Source organism: Delphinapterus leucas, chromosome 15 (assembly GCF_059928025.1).
Source record: "Delphinapterus leucas isolate spDelLeu-1000000601 "Yukka" chromosome 15, BTC_Dleu_Yukka2, whole genome shotgun sequence".
Taxonomy (NCBI): domain Eukaryota; kingdom Metazoa; phylum Chordata; class Mammalia; order Artiodactyla; family Monodontidae; genus Delphinapterus; species Delphinapterus leucas.
In genome coordinates, this window is record NC_143143.1 from 78,298,737 (window position 1) to 78,321,499 (window position 22,763).

The following is a 22,763-nucleotide window of genomic DNA, read 5'->3' on the forward strand; positions in this document are numbered from 1 at the left end:
GTACACTTTCTTCCTGTTTTTCTCTGGTTGGCAAGTTACTATTTTTATAGCCCCTGCCCAGTCCGAGCACTGAAGGTGCTTAGAAAGGAGACAGGAGCTATATATTTAACAGGCATTCATTTTCTCTTCAATTTTAAATAATCCCTTTTCCTTTCTCAATCCCTTTTCAATGGCCAAATTAGAAGGCCAGAGTCTGTTTTGAGTGCTTGAGGTAGAAATATGGGGATTAATAATTTCTTATTAATTAATCTTATTATAAATAAGATTATAAATAATCTTATTAATTAATTAATTTCTTATAGCTAGATGTCGCTATACCTGCATCCTTAGGACATCCTTAGGTAAACCAGAATAGTCTCTCAAAAGGCGTGAGCTCTCTGAACTCTCATCTTCAAGGCAGAGGACACAGTAATGAGATCTTTTCTGCAGTTCTTCAGTTGCAGGCCTGGACTCCCACATGTTGGGCTCCAATAGGGTTGGTTTGATTGGGACTGGATGGCGTTAGTCACAGGCTGCTGCCGCCCAGGACAAAATAACCACCCCTCAGTAGTGGCTCTGAACACCGTCTGGACCATGCATTTCAGGCCATCTCTTGAAGCAAAAAGGCCCACTGGCAGCTCCCTCATCACACTTGCCTGTCTCTACTCCACACTGGCTGGTTCCAAACCCAAGAGCAGAGGATGGTCTGACCACTCCCTCAGGGCCTTAAAAAAAAAAGCCTCTATCCTGACAGTGGCCAAATAATTAATGTTTGCAGCCTGGACCTCACCCCTGAACTTCAGACTTAGCTATCGAACTACCGGCCGGGCATCTCAAACTTAACACGGTCCAAACCAACCTCCTGATAGCCGCCATCATCACCGCCCTGACCCCGCCGCCTGCTCCACTCGTCCCATCATAGGAAACAGACACTCCCCATTTCCGGTTGTTCAGGTCAATCTTGGTCACAGCCCACATCCCCTCCATATGCAAATGCTTCTGGATTTACCCTCAAAATAACATCCAGAAACTAAGAGCCTCTATCACCTCACTGCACTGGAAAAAATAGTTCCAAGGTGCTAAAATAGTCAAGATGTTTGCACTTTATCCCTCTGTACGCATTCAAGTAGCACTTAGGGGGGACCAGGTGCCATGTACGTGTCCAAGGTCACACCCTTGGAGCAGCACCTTTGAATCGAGGCCGAACCCCAGGCACCCGGCTTTTAATAGTAGGGGCTGTTCACTGGGAAGCCCACGCCTGCTCACTTGTCAAGAGTTCAGAGAATTTATAAAGCATCAAACTGATAGGTTTGTCTGCAGACTTTTGAGGTGCAGTTTCCTGTTTAGTCATGAAGCAGACACTTTAATCGTCTATTTCCTGGTGGGAGGCAGGTACCAAGAGCCAGAGTGAAGGGCATGTTTTAAATTCAACTAAGACCCTTACCCCACCCCGAGCCGCCCCGCTCTGTAGGGGGCTGTTCACGTGCCCTATTTAATCCTCACAGCCATCTCTGGGGGTTGGGGCTATGATGCCCATTTCTCAGGTCAAGTTACTGAGGCAGAGAAAGATGGAGTGATCCTTCCAGGAACAGCCCCAGCTTGGTGGGTGCTAGTCCCAGGTCAGGGCTTCCACATGTGTAAGATCATCAAGCTCCCCTGGGGGCTGAGTTAAGATGCAGTTTTGCATCAGAAGGGCTCGACACAAAAGCGCTCTGTCAATACATCCGTGTAAGTCTCACGACCTCTCTCTGAGCCTCAGTTTCCCCACAAAACAGGGATCAGAATACCTCCCTGGAGAGACTGCTGTCAGGATTGAAGGAGATGATGTAGCTGGCTTCCTCATGGACAGATGTTTACTAACTCTGCAATACGGACCCGTAGAGAAGACGGAAGAATGAGAGAGAAGATGTGGAAGGAGACAGACCAGTCCAATCCAATCCTCTTCCACTAACCAAGAATACAACCCATCCTCTTCCACTAACCAAGAATACAATGCTGTTTCCCTACATGTTTAAAGAAGAAGTCTGTTCCGTTGATCAGCTGTTAGTAACGTGGAGGTAGACATCGAGAGAGAAGGCAGCATCTCGACTTATGATATGTTACCTAGGTGACACCTAGAAACACGCCCAAAGGCAGGGAGAGAGGCCTCTGGTCCCAGAATCACTGCCCCATTGTTGTGGTCTTTTATGAGACTACCACTGAAGACCTATATAGTGACGGTACATTTTTACAGTCCTCGCATAAATCAGTGAATTGTCCTGCTAGTCTCATGGGTTAGGTGATGATTTAGGATCTGGATTGGAAATGGTTCACTGATTAATCAACACGAATAATTAACACGAAAGTGCAAGGTGTCAACAGACAAAATACGAAAATACCCAATTTGTCACCCTGACAAATTCTACAACTAGCTTCCACCCTCTTGAGAGCACGGGCACGTCTCTAAATGGGATGGCATCAGAGGAGAAAACCTGTGTGCATCTGCATCATAGGGGTTAGACTGGTCTAAGGTACGTTCAGTTTAATGGTTCTTTAATGAAAACACCGGGGTCCCTCCCGACCTGTGTAGAACGCGCTACCATCTTCTCCATCCTCCGCTTTTTCCATGATTACACGTCAACTTACAAGCTAGGGAGAAACAACTCAGACATTCGCTAAGCTAAGCTGCCCTGCGAGGGAGGACGAGACAACTGTATGAACTCAGACCTGAGTTGAGCTGAGCTGCTCTGCCCGGTCCTTTTCTCCGATTCAGCGGAATTTCTTCCGACTACAAGCAGCTAAGAGGCACCTCTCCTATCAAGCAACCACACGGCTTCTAAGGCAGCAACCACAGGCAGGAAAGCATTCTAAACAAACCACGGCTTGCCCCCTGGTCCTCCTGAAGCTTCCTCATGGCCTCGGCCCCAAAGCTCTGCTGAGAGGCATCAGCCACAAAGCAAGCACTGCAGCATGGGGCTGCTGCCTTTCAGAAATAAAACAAACAGAAGCAAAAAGAAAAGCACTTGTTACTACAGCCAGTTGAGATTCGGGAAAGAAACAGTGATCCAAACCCACAGTTCAGCTCAGCCTGCAACCACAAATGAGATGATAAAATAAATACCTAATTGTTTGGGAAGCCATCTTTCTCTTTGGAGGTTGGAGGAATTAACCAAACATTTCTGTGAAGACATTTGCGTTTCCTCAGCCTTGCGTATGCAGCAGAGAGAACTGAAGGCGGGTCAGACACGCCAGGTGGGTTAAGGGGGGGAGCGTGGAGCAGGAAGAAACATCTCCATCCCGAGCTACTTTCCTCATGTCACAGAATCTCACAGAAGTTCCCCAAGGCCTTTGAGAAGAGGTCCAAAACCCCAGGCCTGCCTCAAGTGAACTTTCCTTCGAAAACCAGCACGGCCCCTGCTGCTCGCAACAGATTCGTGGGATGTTTATGGAATCTTCTAGCCTAGTCTGCACCTTATCCTTCCATAAGTTCACCTTCCAGATCATTCTATGTCCTCCCATGTGTCACGACCAGCTCACGGCACGGCACCACCCCCCCCCTCCCCACAATCAAGAAGGGTAACCGTAATACATCCACATGTTTCCAAAGCCCGACATAAGCCCACGTGCCGTAAGGAGGCAGCCCGACCCACTTCACGCTGCCATCAGTCTTAGGCATTTTGTCCTGTCTCGCTCTCAACTCCCTCAGCCCAGTCTGGTGTGAGAACTGACTGACCTGCAGACCGTCCCCACGTGCACTCGGCAAGCCCTAACTACAGGACCCACCTGATAGCCCACCCGCACCAGCCTGCAGAGGGAGACAGAGGACGATGGTGCAGGGCCAAGTGCCTGAGTGACAGCGAGATAAACCTGGGACCCCTGGGCTCCCCAGCCCACCCCCTTCCAGGCCCAAGAAGTCACTAGCTGCCTGGAAAGAAATTCCACCAGGTCCAAGCCAGGACCAGACCCAGTCCGAAATTTCTCTAAGTGAGATTCACAGGCCCAGGCCTGGCACAGATGGCCAACTCAAAGGCTGCCTGGAGTGACCAGCAAGGACTATGTGTGCGTGTGTGTGACATTACACCAGGTGTCCCTAAGATACCTTAACTCTCCCAGGACATGCAGACAGAACCCTAACTCCTGACACACACCCCTCGATCAAACCTTCACCTGTACAGTCCTTGCTGTGGACTGAACTGTGTCCCGCAAATTGCCATGTTGAAGCCCTAACCCCCAGTGTGATGGTATTTGGAGGTGGGCCTTTGGGAGGTGATTTGGGTTAGATGAGACCATGAGGATGGGGCCCTCAGGATGGAATCAGTGCCCTGTAAGAAGAAAGACCAGAGAGCTTGTTTGCTCACTCATTGGGCCCACAGCGAGAAGGCATGCAGGCTCACCAGCACCCGATCATACGGGCACCCTGATTTCAGACTTCTGGCCTCCAGAACTATGAGAGGATAACTTCTGCTGTTTAAGCCACCCAGTCAGTGGAATTCTGTTATGGCGGCCTGAGCGAAGACAGTCCTGTAAGCACTGCTCTACCCAAGACCGTTCCTCTCTAATATCTCAAGGTGTGCTCACAGGGCAGGCACCTGCTGGCGAAGCAGCCGAGGTTCAGTGATTTGCCCAAGGCCACACTCCGAGGCAGGGTTTCAACAAGGAGCAGGAGCTGCTGTGGCCCCAGTGTCCTCCACACCCCTAAACACACACACACCTTCGTGCCATGTGGCTCTGTGCCGGCAAAGCCCCCCTCTCCCTGCTGTGCATCCAAATCCCACTTCTCTGCCGCCATCCAGCCTCAATTGCTGCCCGGGATCCTCTGGCCAACAGCCCCTTCTCCCTTCCCTGCCCTCCACTGACCTCACAGATTCAGCCTTTCTGTGTCTGGTAAGGTGGTAAGTGTCTGAGGGTGGTGGCCACCGATGGCCCAGTGCAGGGGCTGAGCACAGCAGTGAGGGGCTCACACCAGGGCAGAGCCACAGGGAAACACACAGGTGGGGGCCAGACTGCTGGGGTCCAAGTCCAGCCTGCCATGCCCTGCCATGGATTTGAGGCAAGCCCTGACCCCCTCTGAACCTGCCCTGCCAAAAATGGGCAATGACGGTTCTTAACAACTTTAGAGGGAATCAATTGAGTAGACACATGACAGGTGCTGTAAACAGCATCCGACACGTTGTAAGTACCCCACATTCACTAACGGAATGTGAGTCAATCGTTTCACTTCTTGGGCCTCAGTTTCCTCATCTGTAAAATGGGAATAGTAATGTGCATCCCAGAAAGACATTGGGCAATGCATACAGTTGGAACGATGCCAAGTTAACAAAAAAAAGCCATGTTAGCAGCTGTTCCTACTAACATTGTTAGTACATATTAGTCCACCCCACAGAGAACATGTGGTTAACACACTGAATTGACTGGTGACCAGGCCACCTTCTCTCACGAAAGCACTTTCACCTTGGAAGCTATTTCTGAATTTTCAGAGTGGGTGGGTCTGAGGTCAGCCCGGCTCCTAGAGGTGCATTTTTACATCCTGCCAAGGGGGGGCCCCCTCCCAGGCCACCCCACACGGTGCGCTGGCTGCACTGGGCTAGTGACACACACAACAGCCTCTGAGTCAGCAACGTTCTGCAAACCAGAGGCCTCCGGAAGCCAGCCCTGGCAGCAGGCCCGCACGGCCCCCAGCCACCGACATCTTACCAGCAAGACCTCGGGGCTTACGAGAAAAATGCCACACCTCGTCCCAAACGGTCCTCAGCTCTCAGGATGAGTAAACATGGCAGTTCTGAGGCTCCCTTTTCGAGTAAGAAGCCTAGGTGCTAACTGGGAGGAGGGCAGATCAGCTACAGTCAAGAAGGTGCCAAGCCCTGAGGGGTGAGAGGAGGTCCCCTGCCCAGAGCCAGCCTCCAGGGAGATGCGCTCATCCTGCAACATGAGACAGGCCCCAACATGTCCAGCAACATGAGACAGGCCCCACCTCCCAGCACAGCTTCTTGGGGCCTTCATGCCAGCATCCACCCTCCACTCAAATCAGACTTCACAATGCAGAACTCCAAATCCACGTGCAACACGACTCCATCAAGGCCGAGAGAGAGCGGTGCCTGAGCTGCTCCCCAGGCATTGACAGGGGAGCCTGGCCATTTGGAAAGACCTTGGGTGGGGGAGGGGGGGCAGGTGGCCGCGTTCATCTCCACACTTTCTAAAGGACCACGTGTGCACGGGCTGACGAAGCAACGCTTAGTGGCACCTTCTATGCAGGACCACAGCTTCCACATATGTCATCTCATTTATGGCCACCGACAGTTGTGTGGGCACACACCAGTGTTCACAGAAGCTCAGCATTAGCTGGATCAGGGTGAACCCCGCCTTTCCCTTGCACATGGTTACCATGGTGATGGATCCTGGTTTTGGGGCGGGCAGTTAGCATGGCTCAGGCTATAAGGACCCTGTATCTTGAAGCTCAAGACATGGAAGCATCAACCCCTCATTGGGTTGTCATCACCCCATGAGGGCAGGGACCTCTTCTCTCATTCACTGCCATGACCCCAGCACCCAGGACAGAGCCCAGCACATAGTAGGTACTCAGTTAATTTTCCTGGAGAGATGGTTGAATGAATGAATGAATGAAACACAAACTCCGAATTGATTTGGATTTAACCAGAATTTGCCCAGTTGAGTCTGGTTTTTGACGGTCTCCAGGAGCTGGTCTGAAACTCTAGTAGGAAGGTTGCTGGCCAGCTGTTCTATTAGTTATAGATGAAACGTCCTGATACATGTAGTAGAATAATAATTACCATTATTGTATTAATTTATATAGCACTTTCTACAAAGCACTTCACATATATTTAATCCTCACAGTAATCCCACAGAGTAGGTATTAACTGCCCCCATTTTACAGATGATGAAACTGAGGCACAGAGAGATTAAGGAACATACCCAGCTTACACAGCTACTAAGTCGCAGAGCCAGGATTCAAACCTACCCAGTCTGGCTCAAGCTATTGAAGACGGGAATTCTGTAATTATCATCTGGCAGTCAGAATTTGCTTCTTTGAGTGCAACTCTGAACAAAGACTGGTCCTTCGGAGACCCCAACTTTTATCAGGGTTACCCAGTAGAAGTCACCCATATAGTATTCAAGGAAAAACGGGGGCGAGCTAACATATATGTTTGCTGTAGTTAATCTGGGGGATGAGATTTAAGAAGCAAAGAGTGACTTGGCCCCTTTGGGACCACGATGCCAAGCCTGGGGTACATATCTAAAAGGTGAGATGGTGCTAGATTTTCATAAGACTTAAAGTACAGCCAAAGCCTGGGGTTCAGAGAGAGACGGCAGCTTCCCAGTTGTGACTGGAGCCACCCCAGCTTGCTTCTGTTGGCAGTACTCTCCTGCAGAAGAGGAAAGTTGAAGCTCACGCCTCACAAAACCACCAGCAAGCTGTGTTTCTAGATCTAAGGAAACCAAGCCTTCCCGTGGTGTCAATCTGATTCTGGCTTCGGGCTCTGATGGCATATCAGGCACCCTCTCTCCAAAGAAAGTATAACCATCTTAGCCTCCACAGTCAGGGGCCTATCTAATGGGGAAATCCAGGTTATCCCAGAAGGTGACAGAGGTGAGTGGCTGCCTCTACCTGCAACTATCCACAGCTGGACACCTGCTGGCTTTCTAGTCAGAACTGCATTTGGATGGACTTTCACCAGCCAGCACCAGCCCACTGCTGGGACCCAGGGACCCCACTTGGCCTTGGGAAAGGCCATTCCTTTGAGATCAAAGAGTATGCATTTCTCTTCCTCACTCTCCTCTAGTCCCCCCAGCCTTCCTTCTACACTCTGAATGCGCCAAGTATACTTCCACCCCAGGGCCTTTGCACTTGCTATTCCCTCTACCCAGGGTGCTCTTTCCTTAGATATTTGCAAGGCTCTATCAGCAAGATCTCTGCTCAAATGTCACCTCCTCTGGGATGCTTCCCTCATGGAACAGCAGGCCCCCTATGCCACACACCACTCTGTATTCCCCTCCACCCTGCTTTACCTTTCTCCATAGCACTTATTCTAGCTGGTGTTATCGTTTATGTTTAGACTGTGAGCTCAAAGAGGGCAGGAACTTTGAGCCTTTGTGTTCCCTTCAGTGTCCCCAGTGTTGACCTCATCATGGCCAAATGTGGGGTATTGTAACATCCGTCTCGGTAGAGCAGATTCCAAGAGAAATCGTGCTTTGCTGTCATAAGGGAGAAGCCAGGGCTTCTGAGTTTTAGGATCATGCTGTCCCCTGCCTGGCTCCTTATCTGACTAGTGAAATCCTGGCTCCAGAGTTCCACAAGGCCCACACCACCCACAGAGCACCTAGCACCGAGGGTGGTACACAGCTGACGTATTAAACCATGCCGCAAATGGGCTTAAGACAAGACTGTGGAATCTGGAACCCTCAACCTTTGTTTTCCACTCAGTCCAACTTCAAGGAGGAGAAACTGTTTCTCCATTTGTGAACATCTCTATCCTGAGCCCATTTCATACGCCAACTGGGATGTGGCTAGAAATTGCCCATGAAAAGACCTTAGCAGGAGGCAGGTTTTAAGAGTAGCATATCCTCAGGAAACTGGAGACACTTAGAGATGGGTGGGTCAGCCTTTCCAACTAGAGCCCTCTGTCATCTCAACCCTGAGGATGCATCCACTGAGGCCACTAAGCTTCGAGGGGGGCGGCGGGTTTAGGGACCACCATGATGAGCTTGTGAGATGCAGCCCAGCCCATGCCGCAGGGCTGGTGGCCAGAATGACAGCAAGCCCCTGTGAGAAGTGGCTCTAGCTTTACTTCCGTTATAAAAGATGACCTTGAGCAGGTTTTAGAAGGACCCCACAAACACTCAGTACTGTACAATGTCCATTTTCCCCCATTTGAGCCAAGGATTCAACGATCTAAAGTTGACACAAAGATTCAATGCCATGCTGTGGAGCCTGACAGGCTGACTCTCCAACGTGTCTGCAGAAAAGCAAAAGGACACTTCTGGGGAACAACAAGCTGGGGACTAAACCTGCCAGCAGTCCAGAATATCTACAAAGCGGCTGTAATTAAGAACTGGGGACAAACTCTCCTGTGGAACAAAGCAGAGAGAGCAGGAAGGGGCCTGCACTTACATGGAAACGATATGTACAACATGGATGGATTACAGGCCCGTGGGGAAAGGACAGACTTCTCAATAGATGGTCTGGGGCCACTACTTATCCACACAGAAAACGATGAAATTAGAAATTTACTTCATACTGGACACAAAAATCAAATCCAGGTGGATTACAAACTTAAGTGTGAAAGATAAAACTGTAACATGCTTGGAAGATGATACAGGAGAAGCTCTCTTTATGACATAGGGGTAGAAAGGGATTTCCTAAACCAGTTCTTCAGACTTGAGGAATCACTGGAGGACTCGTAAAAGCTCAGGTTGCTGGGCCCAACCCTAGCGTTTCTGATTCAGCAGCTCTGGGTGGGCGGGGCCTGAGAATCTGCATTTCTAACACGCTTCCACGTGACACGCATGTTGCCAGTCCAATGACCCATTTTCGGTAGCACCGTCCCAAATGACATTCAAAAAGCTCATTAACCTTTCCAAAAATAAATTTAAGGACATTAAAAGTTTCTATTCATTGAAAGATACCATCTCAACCACAGGAGTTTTACAAACACTTTAGCAATCTTACAGTATCAAACGTTGGGAGGATGTAGAGCCATGTACTTACTTCTGTCTTGCTGATGGGAGTATAAACTGGTACAACCGCTTTGGAAGACAATTTGGTATTGTCTACTGATGTGGCAGATGTGTACGCCCAATGACCAAGCAGTTCTACTTGTAAGTACAACCCGACAGAAACGCCTCTGTGTGCAGAGAAAGAACATTTTGGAAAGCACTGTTTGTACCAGCATAGGGGAAAACACCTGGAAATGACCAAATGTCCACCATCAGCAGAAAGGATAAATGAGCTCTACGATGGACTATTACACGGCAGAGAAAAGGAAAGAATTACAGCTACAAAAATGACACCCTATGAATGCCAAGAACGTAATGTTGAAGGAAGAAGCAAGTTGCGGAAAACTACTTACAGAATGACTGCATTTATGTAAAGTTCACGAGCATGCAAAACTCAGTGTGTTGTTTAGAGACTCAAACAAGTGGTAAAACTATTTTTTTAAAAAAAGGAGAGTGACAAACACAAAATTGAGGATAGCAACTAGTCTAAGGTGGGAGGGAAGAAAATACACTCAAAATTCCATGCTCAGTCCAGGCGTGGAGCATCATGGCTGTGAACATTGCTGAACAGAGACAGACCCCAGACACCTCTGATGGAGGAACACACCACGTATGAGGGAGCCTCACTCAAAACATGAAACTCAATCTGATCCAGCCACTCATCTCACTACTGATTTACGGGAAATGCCGAGGACAGAGCAACGACTGATGGCGCCTCGGGGCTGCAACCAGCAAAACCCAGCCTACCTGCAAACCACCTGGCTTCTTCAACGCAAAGATGGCAGAGGGGAAAAAGATAAAGGGGGCCTGCACAGATGAAAGAAATGGAAAATACATTTCAAACAACCACACTGTGTGGGCCTGCCTTGGATCCAGAGTCAAGACGAACCGTGGGAAAAAAATTAGGGCATTTATGAGGCAGCCGGAAATTGGAGCATTGGCTTTGATATTAAAGAATTATTTTAACACGCTACTATATATAAAGTAGATAAACAATAAGGGTTTACTGTATAGCACAGGGACCTATATTATTCACTATCTTGCAATAACCTATAATGGAAAAGAATCTAAATAAGGAATATATATATATCTGTGTGTCATATATATATATATATATATACACACACACACACACACACACATATATGTGTAATTAAATCACTTTGTCATATACCTGAAACTAATACAATATTGTAAACGAACTGTACTTCAATTTAAAAAAATTAGACCCCAAAAAAGAATTAGTTTCACTTTGAGAATGAAAATCAGAGAAAAATTTTTAACGAGTGCTCTTGTAGAGAAACATAACCGAAAGATTTGCAAATAAAAAATGATTTTAGAAGGCACAAGAGTGCAAAGGTAATGGTTATATTCTTTTTCTTTAAACTCGGGGTAGGCACACGGTATTTGTATTGTTATCATTTTTTATATCTTATGTATATATATATATATATATTTTTTTTTTTTTTTTTTTTTTTTTTTTTTGCGGTACGCCGGCCTCTCACTGTTGTGGCCTCTCCCGTTCCGGAGCACAGGCTCCAGACGCGCAGGCTCAGCGGCCATGGCTCACGGGCCCAGCCGCTCCGCAGTATGTGGGATCTTCCCGGACCGGGGCACGAACCCGTGTCCCCTGCATCAGCAGGCGGACTCTCAACCACTGCGCCACCAGGGAAGCCCTATCTTATGTATATTTAATGAAAGTCATTTGGCAGTTAAAGAAAGGAGGGAAGGAAAGAAGGAAGAAAGGGAGAGAGAAGGAGGGAGGGAGGGAGAAGGAAGGAAGGAAGGAGGTGGGGAAGGAAATGGAGGGAAGGTAGACAAACTGAGACAGACTACCTTGTGCCTACCACACAAGAACTCGGCTGGGGAACAACAGCAGGGTGCCCGTGGGGACTGGGGGAGGGGGCCTTCTGGCATACTTGGGGCAGGAGAAGTTCACCTCCTCTGAGAGACCCTGTCCAGGGTCTCCTTTCACAGCACCTGTTTCTCTCCTTCATAGCATGTCTCACCATCTGAAATACGTTTCTCTGTTGTATTTATTATCCTTCTTCCCCGTGAGACTGTAAGATCCACAGGGCAGGGACCGCCGCCCCTCATTCACCCAGCACCTGCCAATTGACCTGGCTGGCCTCAGGTGTCAAGAAATCATGCTGCGTGGGGACTGACCACACAGTTGAATGGAATCCACAAGATGGTCTGTCTTGGTATCGATGGTAGGGGAGAAGGAACTGTAAACATAAGATGTTATCTTATGTTTACATAAGATATCTTATGTTTACATAAGAATTATCCTATTACATAGGATAATTCCTATGGCACAAATCGGAAAGAAACGGTTTGATTCATTCAGGAAAAAAAAACAGAAATCGTGCGGGAGGCTGACACGTTCTGAGCACTTGCTCTGTGCCGGGTTCTGGTCTAAGAAATCTACATGCATTAACCATTCAGTGTTCACAAGGCCCCCTGAGTAGGTGGTATTATTATTATCCCCATTCTGCAGTCCAGTAAACCAAGACTCAGAGAGCTGAAGGGACTTGCTCAGAGTGACACAGCCAGCAGGTGGCCGAGCCAGGATTTAAATGCAGGCGGGATTCCAGGGCGCAAACTCGAAACCACTCTACCCTGCCTTCCTGCCTCGCCAAGAAACGTTGGTTTAATGGTAAAGACAGAAGCTTTTTGTTCAGAACTAAAATGATCAGAGTTAACCGTTGAAGTCCAAGGAGGACCTGATTGAGGCAACTTATATCTTCTGCTGCCCATTCTAGCTCTTGGGCTGTTCCTTTGCATGCCTGATTTTGGGCACGTGCGCGCAAACACATACACACACACACACACACACTCTACACGTGGCCATATTACAAACCACGGTGCGAGTTAGCAAATCAATGCCCTTTGACTCGTTCTCTGCCTGGCACATAGTAGGTAGGTACTCAGCAAAAGTGTGGAGTAGAACTGACTAAATTGCAAGACTTTGGGTTAGGATGCCAAACCTTGCGACACAGAAACTAGAGGTGGCAACCTCTGCATGAAAACATCCCAGCCCATTTCTCCCTGAGAGACCCATCAGCATGAATGAGCCCCCGTGGGAATTGGAGGCACCCACAGGAGGGGGCCCTAACCTTATCAGTCACTCCTATTTCAGCAGGAATTGCTTTCAATGCATTGCTTTCCTTCCTGCCGGCCCCCAACACCAGCCCCACAGAGGGAACCCCGAACGCCTAGCAGCTCCCTCAGGACAGCAGTTGCCCCAGGGCTGTGATCTAGAGTTTGAATTTAGGAAACTCTTTCCAGGGTGATCCTGGCCACAGTCAGGTGGCAAGAGCCCACGGCAGGGTCCCCATGACCTGTGCTCTGACATCAAACAGCTGCGGGACTGGGGTGGGAGAGGGTCCCGTGACCAGAGAGATAGGGCCACTGCGAATGGGGCCAAAGACCTTCCCCAGAAACTTGCCCTTCATCGGAAGAAGCAGGAAGCCAGCTTGTGGGGAGCAGGTACCCTCTTCTCTGAAAGGGGCCGGGGGTGAGCGGAAACGGAATTTCTGGGCTGAGGCATGAACTTCTCAGAAGCCTGGCAGCCTGGAAAACACAGGGCTGGTTTCTGTTTTCTGCCCCCAGAAATGCCTGGAACCACAGTGGGAGGGAGGCCCCACAGGCCGGGAGAGCCCTGACCAGGCCTGGGATGCAAACACTGCGCTGTTTACAGAGGGAAGCCCCGGGCCAGCTGAGATGCTCACTCCCGGGCGTCCCCGGCCGCCAGCTGGGCCCACAGGGACGCACCTTCGGGAGGAACAGGGGGCTGGAAGGCGGCAGCCGGAATCTGGGCGTGAGAGCCAGCTGGGCTGCCTCTTGGCGTGAAAAGGGGGAGCGAGCTCGCGGGTCTCCCTGCAAAAGCAGTGCTTCTGAGTCCAAAGCCAGCCCAGGCCAAGCACAACAGGATACCAAGGGGAATGGGAGGAGGGCAGATCGAAGCTGCACCGTCCCAGCTGAGAGCAGCTGCCCTGCTCTCCAGGCAGCCCGGGGTTGCACAATCGTTTCCATGGCACTTCGTTTTGCTGTCACAACAACCCCAGGATGGCCCGGGGCTGGGCAGGGCTGCCGGCTGGAAGCAAGAAATGGATTTTCTAGTGGGCCCAGCAGCCAGCACATTTTTTGAAGGCCTGCCCCGGCCTGGTCTTCGGACTCTGCCTCTGGGACTCAAGTCCACTGGGCAGTCTGAGGCCAGGAGAGCGTGGCATCGAGGGGCAGACCAGGGGCCCGCTGGAGCCTCCCCACGCTGTTCCCTGTGCCCCCCTGACTGCCACCCCACAGGGAACCAGCAGGACATTCGAGGGCCCCGACACCGTTACTTTTGAAAACTCCAGGCTGGCCCTATGATGCCAAGTGAGTAAAATGCCCCCACTGCTCACAATAAATACAATTTAAATATTGCTGCAAAGGTTGAAGGTGACTGGCTGACATCTTATGTTTACAGGCAGTTCACTGAACATCTGTCACTTCAATTCTGTGCTTCTCTTTTCGGATGGAGTTTATTCCTCCACTCCAACCCCCTAAGTCTCTCAAACTTTTCTTCAGGCCTTTTGAAAAGCTCACAGCCCTTGCGTCCAAAGCTGTTGTGAGGCCTGATTCTAGGACCAGGACACAGGTCATCTCCCTAGGTTTTATATGCTGTCACACCTTGCAAGCAGCTGCTCCAGATTTTTTTTGTATTTGTACTCCTGAACTCCCAAAGAAATGCATGGCATCTTTCCTCCCCAAAAACCTAGATAAGGAACATCTACATACTTACTCACTCGCTGTGTGACCTCGGGCCAGTTACTGAACCTCTCTGGACTAGGTTCCTCATTTATAAAATGGGAATAATTATAGTCCTTGCCTCATGGGGCTGTTGTGAAGATTAAATATGTTAAAATAATGATGTCTTAGAAGAGTGCCTGGTATGCAATAAATGACATCTAAGTATTAGCTGCTATTATTATTAAAAAGATGTATTATTGTTGTGGTTTTATGATGAATAGTTTTCAATCATTTAAAACCCAGGCAGTGGGCTTCCCTGGTGGCACGGTGGTTAAGAATCCGCCTGCCAATGCAGGGGACACGGGTTCGAGCCCTGGTCCTGGAAGATCCCACATGCCACGGAGCAACTAAGCCCATGCGCCACAACTACTGAGCCTGTGCTCCACAGCCCGCGAGCCACAACTACTGAACCCACATGCCTAGAGCCCGTGCTCCGCAACAAGAGAAGGCACTGCAATGAGAAGCCTGTGCAGCGCAACGAAGAGTAGCAACAAAGACCCAACGCAGCCAAAAATAATAAATAAATAAAATAAATAAATTTAAAAAACAAACAAAAAACCCAGGCAGTATATGATCTCCATTTCATTCTGGGATATTCATGCAGTTCCACAAATATATGGTGAGCATCTTATGTGCAGGGAGCGGGGCTAGACTGCACAAAGGCGACATTAGAAAATGTTATTAAGGGTTCACGTACTCTAAGCAAAGTCAGCCCAGGGGCAGCCGGGGTACAGACAAGCCAGAGACATCAGTCCTTACCACCCGGAGACTTGGACTTGAGGTGGGGGGTGGGGAATACACAAAAGCACCTGAAAGGAACATGGAATAAACAGCAACTGCAAGGGACCAGGTGTGGCTCCAGTACTCAGAGGAAGAGAAAAACCCCATGGCTGCAGGGAGAAGAGAGCTTGTCAGAGCCTCCAAACGCTGGTCAGATTTCAGAAGGCACCAGAGGGAGGGGTGGGACATTCCAGGCGGGGGTTACGGCGTGGGCGCAGGTCCAGAGGCAAGAAAATCTCAGCACAGCTGCGTGTCCTCCTCCACTCAAAGCCCAGAAGGGTGCACAAGGACAATTACGCATCCAAATGGAGGGAGACGCGCCCCTGACCGGGACTAAAAGCTTCCTATTTCTAAATCCCCATTTTTTTTATATTAGCTTCTAGGGTCATTGCTAGGACCTGAAATGTATCCCTTCATCTTTTTTTCCCCTTAATTTTTTTTTAAAGTAAATACATGCATATGGCAAAGGCGAAAAGAATCCCAAAGCATAAACATACAAACAGGAAAAGGTTCCGCCCCCTCCTACTCCTCTCCCCAGCTGCCCAGTACCCCCTTGTGTGGCTGACTCTTATTAACAGATATTCAGGTTGCTTCCGGCCGTCTGCTGGTACGAACGAGGCTACAGTCGGCCTCCCGCACCCCACACGCAGCAGGGTGTCCGGAGGGCCCGGGCCAGCGTCCCTGACGAGGCTCACTGTGGGGCCTGAGCAGATGGCCTCGACCCGGAAGTGGTGAGAAGATATTAAAGAAGGGTTGGCAGGTCCCAAATGCAGACCCTGGACAGAGGAAGATGATGAAGCTGACAGTTACGCTAGGGAGCGCCTGCCATGTGACTGACCTTGCTATACGCGCTTTCATATATCACTTCATTTAAACCTGAAGCACTGCTATTAGCCCCATTTTACAGATGGGGAAACTGAGGTCACAGACATTAAGTCACTCGCCTAAGGCCACACCCCAAATTCCTCAGGACAGGTAAGGGAGGGGAGATAGGAACAGAGAAGGGTCGGGTATGAGAGCATTTTAGCACCGGTTGAGTCTGGCATTCCTGCAGGGTGACCGTGCAGAGGTGTCCAGGAAGCAGTCAGATCAGCGGGTCTGGAGGGAAAGCAATTTTCTGGCGTCTCATCAGATACACGGAGTGAAAGGCCCAAGATAAATGCTCCATTCTGTTTATGAATTGAATCTAGATCATTCTCTCACACACATGCCTCCAACAGCTCATCCCCTGGGCCTTGAGCTCTGTGACCCGAGACAAATCACTGCCTCGCTCCTCAGCCTGGTCTCACAGCCTTGATTTGGAGATGATAATTAGTCTCTGCCTTCCAAAGGTGCTCATTAAGGGGGAGGGATTATTGTTATGATTATTAACTGTACTTGCCAGCCTGGCCAACACACCCCCCAAACGGCAACCTTCTACCTGCCAGCAGCTTCCCTTCCCTCCACGAATCAAATCCAAACCTCTCGCTGTGGCCCCTGAGGCCCTCCGTGGTCTGGCCTGCCCTCAAAATCTCATCTCCTGGGCATGAATCTCAACGACCCCAGACCTCTTTCTGTCCTCCACACATACCAGCACTTAGACATGCTGTTCCCTCTGCCTGGGATTCCCTTTCCCCACCTCCTCCTTCAGGTCTCAGCTCAAGGTCGCCTCCTCTAAGAGGCTGGCCCTGACTGCCCGGTCAGAAGTTATGCCCTCCCCTACCTTCACCTGTTTGTTTTCATCAGAGCACTGAACCCCATCTGAAATTCGCATTACTCATGGATTAACATCTCCCCTAGAGACTTGGTCAGATGAGGCGAGGGCCTCGGTCCATTGCACTCACTGCTGTGTCCCAGCCCCCGGCACAAAGCCCAGAAGACAGTAGGTACCCAGCGAATATCCATTCAAAGAAGGAATGAATGAATGGGCACCAGTAAATTAAAGGCAAACCAAGAAAGCAAATGCCCAAATGAGATGCCTCCTGGCAGTTTGCTGAGGCAGCAGCAAAAGAGGCCCTCCCCAGTGTCTGTGGGGCACATACCAGTCTATAAATTGCTTTTCACACATGCCTTGCCCAAGGCCCAAGGCCACAAGTAAGGAGGCAAAGTGGGGCTCCAAGTCAAGCTCCCTTTGATAACAACTACTCATCAACATCTCTGACCCTGAAGCCACTGTCCCAGGCGCTCAGCAGGGAATACACTGAACACAGCAAGAAAGAAGTTCCTAGTGGCTTCTCACACCCAGAGAGAGCCAAGAGTTCTCCAGTCTATGAAACAGGCCTTCATAGTCAACACTCAACATTATAAAGCTGTTGTTTCCATTAGAATCAGGCATAAACCTTTCCGACTAGTGGTTCTTAACTGGTGGCAATTCTTCCTTCCATGGGGAGAATCAGCAATAACTGGACATGTAAGGGCTCTTCCCTCTTCTGTTTTAGACTTCCTTCATAGACTATAACCACATCCACAGATTCAACCAACCGTGGATTGAAATGTTCGGGAAAAAAAATTCCAGACAGTTCCAAAAGCTTGGCAACTGTTTACATAGCATTTACCTTGCATCAGGTATTATGATTAATCTGGAGATCATTTAAAGTATACATGAGGATACATGTAGGTTATATGCAAACACTACACAATTTTATATAAAAGACTTGAGCACCCATGGATTTTGGTATCTGCAGGGGATCCTGGGACTAATTCCCTGTAGATGCAGAGAGACAACTACATATTTATTTAGCTGTTTGTTTGGTTCCCTAACTAGGAGGTAAGCTTCATGAAAGCAGGGACCTGTTTAATGCATTTCTGTGTCCCCAGGACCTAAAATTGCACTTGGCACATAGGAAGCATTCAATAAATATTTGTGGAATACATGAAGAAACTCCTAAGAATATTAAACAATACAAAATATCCAACCTCCTTTTGGAGCTATTTTCCCATTATGATCATGCTTCTTGTGCAGAGACCCAGAACCCATTCTTCCTGCCTTCCACAGTAATAGGCTTTAGCTCTGCACATGGTTGGGTAAATATAAAAACTACATTTCCCAGACTCCCCTGCAGCTCACTCTGGTCACATGACAAAGTTCTGGCCAATGAGGTATCAGATGCTGGGATATATGAGATTTCCAGCTTATGCCCTTAAAGAGAAGGGGCATGCCTTTCTTCCTCTTTCCCTCCACCCTCTCCTGCATCCAGGAGCCATCTTAGTGCAGATGAGGGTACCACCCTAAGAATGGCAGGGTGATAAGACAGAAAGAGCCTAGTCTTGGCACCATGCGACCAGTATACCAGCCCCGGACTGCTTATGTCTGTGCTGTCACATGAGAAATCAATCATCTATCTTGTTTAAGCTGCTGTTACTTTGGGTGCCCTCTACATCCTCATCAATACATAACTTTCCCCTGCCCTGTAAACTCTGTTCTTAAACCACGCTTAAAGACTCGTCAATGCTATGAGGGATCTCTGAGCCAGATGGCACTCAAGAGCTATTTTATGATTTCCCCTTCACACATGTAGGGAACACAACCCTTAGTCTATGTATAGGGTTCTTTCCTTCCTGATGTCTCAAAATATCTGAGCATTGGGGCTTCCCTGGTGGCACAGTGGTTGGGAGTCTGCCTGCCAATGCAGGGGACACGGGTTCGGGTCCTGGCCCGGGAGGATCCCACGTGCCGCGGGGCAGCTAGGCCCGTGCGCCACAACTGCTGAGCCTGCGCTCTAGAGCCCACAGGCCGCAACTGCTGAGCCCACATGCCACAACTGCTGAGGCCTGCGCACCTAGAGCCCGTGCTCCTCAACAGGAGAGGCCACAACAATGAGAAGCCCGCGCACTGCAACGAAGAGTAGCCCCCGCTCACCGCAACTAGAGAAAGCCCACACGAAGCACTGAAGACCCAACACAGCCAAAAATAAATAAATAAATTTATTTTAAAAAATATATATTTGAGCATATTGCTAAGCCAGGTGAAAAAAGGAGAGAAAGTCATATTATTTAGATCCCTCAAATGATAAAGACAAAAGGAACAAGCAAAAAAGCCCATTAAAATCTTAAAACATCAGTTATGCTTATATCTATGAGTTCATAACGGTACCGAAAAAAAAAAAAACCCTTAATTGATTACCACTGGACGATGTTAATGAACCAACCCATTATTTTAAAAACTGGTAAATAAAGGGAAAGAATCAAGCATTCATCCTGCTTTTCCTATATGAATCCTACCATTGTTGATGAAGGAAAGTTTCTCTTTATAGAAGTTTTCCAGCTAACAGAAGAGGAAGGGAAGACAGAATTAGAACAGAATATCACCATTTTGCAATCAATGCACCACTGAATTAATGGAGTTTCGGCACTGACCATCAGTAGCTGGTAACATCACCAAGGAGGGGACAGCCTGACAGCACGTGCTGCCTGACAGAAAGATGCGCCCACCTATGAAGCAGTCTCGCCCAATTAAACCTGAATCCATGAAACCACTAGAACTGACTACCAATTTACAGGAAGATGCTAAACCTCACCATGGGGACATAATTGGTAAAAACCAGACTGTGAGAAATTTTATAGGATGAACAATCTGGTATTTTTCAACAAATAAATTGCAAAATAATAATAATGATGATGATAAAACCAAAAAAGGGTTCTATTATTTAATCTAGAGGGGGAACCTCTGGATGACAACAGTCTTAGACCCCAAGGCATCCACGTGCAGTGTGTGGGCCTGGTCTGAATCCTGACTCAGACTATAAAATAATAAAAACAAAACAAAGAAGGAGGAAACCTTTATGTTATGTGTGAGAAGACTGGAAGTTTAAACACCAGATATTTCGTGATTTTAAGGAATTTTCATTAAGTTTCATGTGTGTTATGAGTATTTTCAGAAACCTTTTCTTTTAGAGATACATACTGAATATTTACACACAAAATGATATGGTTTTGGTATCTAGGATTTTTGATGTGTAGGATTTGCTTCAAACTATTATTGTGAAATCGAGGTGGTAGAAGACAGAGGCGTAGAAGAAACCCGACTGGCCACGAGTTGACCACAGTTGGAGCTGAGTGGTGGGTAAGTGGGTATGCTGTGCTACTCTATGCTTATATATATTTACAGCATTTCATCCAAAAAGGTGTTTTTAAATCTTACCCCCGGCCACAAGGAGGGAGAGGGAAGAAAGAGGGAGCTGACACCTCCAGAGTCCCCACTGTGTGCCAGGTGCTGGGTTAGGTGGCCACAGATGTAAGTGGCACTTCCAGAAGAGCGCTAACAAATGCAGATGCCGAACGGGTCTGGATGGAAACCTTGACTGAGGTCAGCCAAGTATAAGAGGAACAACAGTACCAGCGTGCTGGTAAATAACAACGGACACTCCATCCATCTTCAGGAGACAGAGGGGGAGGGGGAGCACCATGGACAAGAACATGCTCTGTCTGAATAAAGGAGGTGGCCTCTGCCCAGGACCAGCCTTGACTGTGACTCCAGGTAGCCGCCGTGCGGAATATGGGGCCCAGGGTGGCCAGATGCTTGGATTTTCCAAGGAAAGCCGGAAATCTGTATTTTTATGTGCAATCTCCTGGTTTTTAAACGTTGGCATCTAATCCAAATATTTTTTTAAATACTGTGTGGGCCAAACAAAGTATCTGCAGGCTCAATGCAGCCCGTGGAACACTAGCTGGCCGCCCGCACGCCAAGTCCTGAAGCAGACCACAACTCAATCCATCTGTAAGAAGTGGAAAGGGTGCACTCATCAATTTTGGGTCAATTCTTTTTTAGGCTTCCAATAAAGCTGAGAATTCAAAAGACAGCATCGACTTCCAGAAATCTATAAGAACCGGCTGCGGAACATTTCAAAGGCGTTCCCCACGCAGTCGGCTTATGCAACAGAACAGCCACTCTGTCCAGAGTTTTGGAAACTAACAACCAGGGAGTGGCCTTCAACTTTCCCGGGATGGTGGAACTAACAGGCTTCAGCTGAAACCCATTTGTTGGTTTGCAGAGCGCCTGGGACTTAAGTCCAAACCGCTTGCAGCAGACAAGCCCGCCGCAAAATCGAGTTGGGATACTCGGCCCTCATTGTAAAACGACCACGGTGCGCTCTGCTTCACTGGCCTGGCCGGAGGTCTGATCTCATGGCGGTTGAAAGGGATGAGGCCAATGTCATCCCGACACCTGAAAGTGGCAGGATTGGTTGCTGAGGACCTGAACAGACTCTCTCTTCAAATTCGACCCTCGGTTTGCCTTGGACTTCACCTAGAGAGAGACTGTGGACATCGTAGATGGGCAAAACAGGCCCCAGTCCTGCCTTCAGAGTCACAGTCTCAGCTAGCCAGATCCCGGGGTCAATAACAAATTAAAGAGGTGTCAGGAATGCAGTGGAGAAGAGCCAGAGAAATGGTTTCATCATTTCCCAAGAACAAAGCCCTTCTCGGATGAAAAGTAAAAGAAAATGGTGCTAAAATAAAGTTGAATAGGTCCAGGGCAAAAAAAGAATCCAGAACTATACTCGGGGGCAACAAAAGACAAAATGCACCCAAATCTCAACTCTACAGAAGGGAATAAAACTAGGGCTATTTCATTAAACTTTTTTTTTTTTTTTTTCGGGAAAATAAACTTTACTATTTATCTGAAATGCGTTAGGGCTGATTGATGGAGGAGAAGGTAGGGAGTACAGGAAGAAATTCAGTATTAAAATAAGATTTTGATTAACTGCCCCCCCATCTAATTCATAGCCTCAAATAACTAAACTGCTTTTCAAGTTCTAACTTCTCTAGAGAGAAACAAATTACAGCTCGAGCTGATATTGGGGAGTTATGCATTTTTTAATACGCATTTTTTAATACACACATTCTGGACTATGTTAGGTGATGGCCTGGGACGAGTGAAGGCCATCACAAGTACAGTCCTGCATGGAATGGCATTCACAATAATCACCCAGTTGCTGCATCATCCTGAAACAAGCCATGTTTCCAGCGTGTCCGACACATCCACTAAGCGGGGAAGTAAGTCCCAGCACTTCTGCAGCAAGTGCTAGTAAGAATGAAAGTCTAGAAGGGCCTTGGAAAAAAAGGATGCTGACCTCCCCATACAGTATCTTAACTGATCACCTTATTCCTTCACCAGGATATTTACTTGTTTCCCCCAGACAATAACCTCATTTTGGAAGTGGAAAATAAACAGTCCAAATGACTCCGAATCCTTAAAAGTTGGGGTTTGGTGGCTGACTCTGGGGCCATTGGATGACACTAAATAATGTCTCCTTGGTCCTCTTTCTTGGGTCCTGTCTGCTCTTTGTGGGTCAGAGGCTACTCTGGAATACGGGCTGAGTGGACAGCAAGTCTGAGAACGGACTATCTTGTGGTTTGGTAGCTTCTGACCTCGAAATGCAAGAACACATTCCTTTGAAAACAGCTGCTTTGCAGAATTTCAAAAAGATGGCTGAGCATTTCTGGGTCTGGAGTCAGCTGGAAGGTGGTTCCTTATATTTACATAAGCCAGCAACACAAAGTACACATGATTTGGGATGAAA

General features: G+C 48.4%; 1 protein-coding gene across 4 annotated transcripts in view; it reads right to left on the reverse strand.

Moving 5' to 3' along the window:
• Positions 1–22,763, reverse strand: part of NFATC2 (nuclear factor of activated T cells 2) — a 160,241-nt gene that overhangs the window by 12,566 nt on the left and 124,912 nt on the right. The gene's annotated exons all lie outside the window — the stretch shown is intronic.